The following is a 4,555-nucleotide window of genomic DNA, read 5'->3' as shown; positions in this document are numbered from 1 at the left end:
GGCCCAGCCTGCGCGGCCCCGAATGCGACCCCGAGAAGTCGAGACTCTGCGGCGAGAGCGTGCAGACACACACAGCCCTGGCAGCCCTGGCAGCTCCATCAGCTCCAATGCAGGAGCAAGCAAAAGCAAAAGTGAAAACTAGCACACAGTGAGACAACAGCAGCAACACGGAAAAAGGAAAAAATTATCATAGTTAAGGTTTCAGGAATAGTAAAATGGTATAATGTCAAACAGAATGACGGTTTTATAATGAGGTGTGACAACAAGGAAGACATATTCGTTCATTGTACTGCCATTATGAAGAATAACCCCAAAAAATATATCCCAAGCTTAGGAGATGGCGAAGTGGTAGAGTTTAAGATTATACAAGGAAGGTTGCAAGCAGCAAATGTTACCGGGCCGAGTGGTGTTTCTGTGAAAGGCAGTATATACGCTGCAAATCGTAGTCATCCCAGACAATATCCCCATTATTAACAACCCACACAGTCTCCCTTTCCTAATCCTACCTTTCCCTTTTATCCCATATCCTGTTATCCGTTTTTCCACCCATGGTTTCCCTCACAAAACCATGCCTTTACCAATTGTTCTCCCAAAAATCCCTTTCCAATGCTGAGTGGGGGATGAAAAAGGGGGGGGGAAAGAATTAACAATTGTTGTTTAAAGTTCCAACAGATACAAAGAGAAGAAACCCTCTCCTGCCTCAGTTTCCCCACAAAGCATGCTCAGAGAGTCCTGTCTCCCTTTTCTCAGCCCTAAGATGTTCCAGAGAAAAAATCTGTTTGGACATTTAGAGAATCAAGAGGGTGGCTTGTTTTCTCTTGAAACTGTTCTTGTTATCTTATGTTTATCCAGTTGTTTTCAATGTTAAGTTTTAAATCTCTTTTAGTTAAAACAAAAGGGTGAAGTGTTGGGGTTCCTCCCCCCTGGTGTGTGGTCCGGGGGGAGGGGGACTCTGGAGTAGAGGCATGGCCTACAGGGTTCCCCTACTCCCTGGTCAATCCTGTTCCCCATTGGTTGTTTTGTGTTCCCCTGCACTGGGAGGACCCTGGTGGTCCCAGGATTGCGGGGTTCTTCAACAGCCCCCTGGCCATGTGGCTGGAAAATAAAGATCTCTGAAACATCTATCAAGAATCACTCCCTATTTCTTTCCACAGGCCTTGCTGTCTATACATGTTGCAGAAATCCCTGCTGCAACAGGTTGAGACCTACAGAAGCAGATAACATGATGTTACAGTGGATCCAACCAGTTTTAACAAGTGGAAATCTGAACTGGAAATCAGGCATGATTTTGGAACTGCTGCATTGGATATAGCCTGAAGTCAATCTCTTGAAGGAGATACCTGTAGGAAAGCATTGCAGACAGATAAATTTGTTACATTTTTGTGATTTTTTTTTTGGCCTCAATAGGTTACAGTGGCTGCAAATTTGATATTCCAATGATACTGTTTTGAAAGAATTTCTTATTGGCTCTGTGTTTTAACTGAAATGAATGTAGTTTCTTGTCCTGAGACTGAAACACCACTGAAGTGTTTTCTTGATATGATCTGGAAGTTCTCATTGTGTATAAGTATTTATAGTCTTTGTTCTGGTCACCTGTGGGACTAAGGCAAAACCTACACTTATTCCTAAAATATGGACATGAGCTCTAATTTTTGCCAAGTCACGCTTTGATGTGATTTGTGCTATTCATCTGTAGCCTACAAAATAGTTTGAGTCATGAGACAGTGAAAGTTGTTCCAGAGAATCACAGAATTAAGTAGGTTGGAAGAGACCTTTGAGACCATCAAGTCCAATTTGTGAGTGAACATCACCTTTTCAACCAGCTTGTGGCACTGAGTGCTGCATCCAGTCTTTTCTTAAACACCTCCAGGGACAGTGACTCCACCACCTCCCTGGGCAGCCCATTCCAATGCTGAACCACTCTTTCTGTGAAGAATTTTTTCCTAATGTCCAGCCTAAACCTTCCCTGGTGCAGTTTAAGACTGTGTCCCCCTGTCGGGAGAGAAGAAACCGACCCCCACCTGGCTATACCCTCCTTTCAGGGAGTTATAGAAGTTGATAAGGTGTCCTGGGTTGCAGTGTATTCTATTACCATCCTCATGAGCTGTTGAAATCAGGTGGGGCAGTGTTTCCTTGCCTCCTCCCCCCATACTATCTTTCTGTTAATGGCCCATCATTGTCCTGCCGCATGACTCAAAGATAACTCCCTCTGGACTATCTTCTGTTAATGAGCCTAATCAACACTTGGCCTCATGACTCATTACCCCATTGTGAGACACAGCCACCATTGGACTTCCTGAGGAAGAGCAGACTGTTTTACTACAGGATCACTGCTTCAGAGGACTGCAGCCACCATTCTACCAGACTGCTACCACCACCCTGCCTAACAGGGTGTCAGGTTGTACCTTGACTCTGTCAGTTTGACAGTGTTTTCTTTTACCTTTTTTTTTCCCCTTTTCTTTAATTTCCATTAAATTGTTATTCTGACTTGGTGCCTCCCACTGGTTTGTTTTCAGACTAGTGCATAAGGTCACTCCTGAGCCTCCTTTTCTCCAGGCTAAACAACCCCAACTCCCTCAGCTGCTCCTCATAGGACCTGTGTCCCAGACCATTCACCAGCCTTGTTTCCTTTCTCTGGACATGTTTGGGCATCTCAATCTTCCTAAACTGGGGGTCCCAGAACTGGACAAAATGTGGCCTCACCAGTGCCAAATACAAGCAGAAAACACTCCCCTGGTCCTACTGGTCACATTCCTTATGCAGGCCAAGATACCACTGACCACCTTGGCCACGTGAGCACACTACTGGCTCATGCTTAGCTGCTGATAATGAGTACCCCCAGGTCCCTTTCTGCCTGGCCGCTGTCCAGCCATTCCGTGCCCAGCCTTTAAAGCTGCAGGGAGTTATTGTGGTCAAAGTGCAGGACCTGGCACTTGGTTTTGTTTAACCTCACTTTGTTAGATTTGGCCCAGCTTTGGGACTGTTTGTCTTGTTTTGTCCAAGTGTTGTTCTCCTGGGGTATTTCAGAGGCCATCTGCTTTGATAGACCATGCCTTTTGCTTATTTTTGTAAGAATGACTAAATGCTTGTGATATTATAACGTACCCTTTTTGAAGCAGTATGGAAAAGCAGGATATAAATGGTATTGGTATTAGTTTCAGAATGATATGTTTTTATCAGTGGCATGTGACCTTAGGCATATAATTTCTTAAAATATATTTCAATCACTGGAATTTTTCTGAGTTCTGAGATCTATACATATTTGTATACTTCATATTGTTTGTTGTCAAAACAACAGCATTTCAGGACTGTCTTGTAAAATCCATATATGCCATGTATCTGGGCATTATTTTATAAATCTTTCAGTATCCTTAAGGGGGAATAGTCTCACTAATATATATTGAGAAGATTTTCCAAAGCTTTCTAGCTGCAATAATTCTTTATCTATAGATAACATCTGGAACTTTGTTAGTTGTGAAGGACAAGAGCATGGCATGCGGTACACAAAGCTCCAGAATTTTGTAGCAATTGAGTTTTTTGAGTATACCAGTTTCTTGACAACGGAAGGAGTTAGTAATATGTCACGCTGTGTCTGAATCTGGATTATGTCACTCATAAAAAACAGTAGTACTGTCTAGGAATTGTGACTTGCAGTGGTTACTTTCTCAGAATTATAGGCACTGCATTGTGCTTTATTTACATAGCCGTTTGATAGTTAATCTCATGAATAATAAACAGCACATGAAAATTACAGTTCTGCTAATGTCTACCAAGTAAACAATTTTCAACCCCCAACATTTTATGTAACTGAAAATGAGATCTTTGAAGAGATGCAATTACATCTCCTAAGTTATTTCTCTGAAAACAAATGGAAATGTTAGCTCAAGCATGCTGCAAATTTGACCTTTATTTCATATTCATTAAGAGGTTTGCTACACTTCCATTTATTTAGATGGTTAATTGCCTTAGCATTGTAGCCAAGTGTCTAATAGGCACAGGCTTTGTATGATGGCGTCAAGAGTTGTGTACAGAACAGGTGAAACACCATATCTTCAACTGAGATTTGGGTTGGCTGGAATAACTAACTTAAACCATAGCTCAGGTTGTGGCAATACAGGTGTGTGATGGTGAGACAGTGTAAGAAAGGGCATGGAGGCTCACCTGCCTGTGGGGAGACCAGATACTTGCAATAAAGCTAATTGACTAACTCTAGAGTAGGGCTCCCTGAGAGCCTTTCTTGGAAAAGTACTTGAAATGACTTGAATAAATGCAGATAACCCAAAATATCTACATATAAGAAATTTTTGGAGACCTCAGGAAATAAATAATGATGGGCCAGATTTTGCTTTTAGATAACACTGTTCAGTTTGGCACTAAGTCACGATGTAAAATTAAAATGAAGAGCAATACTGAATAGAAATCAGTTGAGTGGGCTTGTCAAGATAAAGCTCCATCTGATGCCTTTTCCTGGTCTTAAAATCAAGAATCATACACAGTTAGAAGGGGGAAAGGGACTTTACCTTGGTATTTATTTTAAGGATCCTTAGGTGCACAC

This window comes from Corvus brachyrhynchos, unplaced genomic scaffold, assembly GCF_000691975.1.
Source record: "Corvus brachyrhynchos isolate BGI_N302 unplaced genomic scaffold, ASM69197v1 scaffold22, whole genome shotgun sequence".
Taxonomy (NCBI): Eukaryota; Metazoa; Chordata; class Aves; order Passeriformes; family Corvidae; genus Corvus; species Corvus brachyrhynchos.
This window is presented reverse-complemented; position numbering follows the sequence as displayed.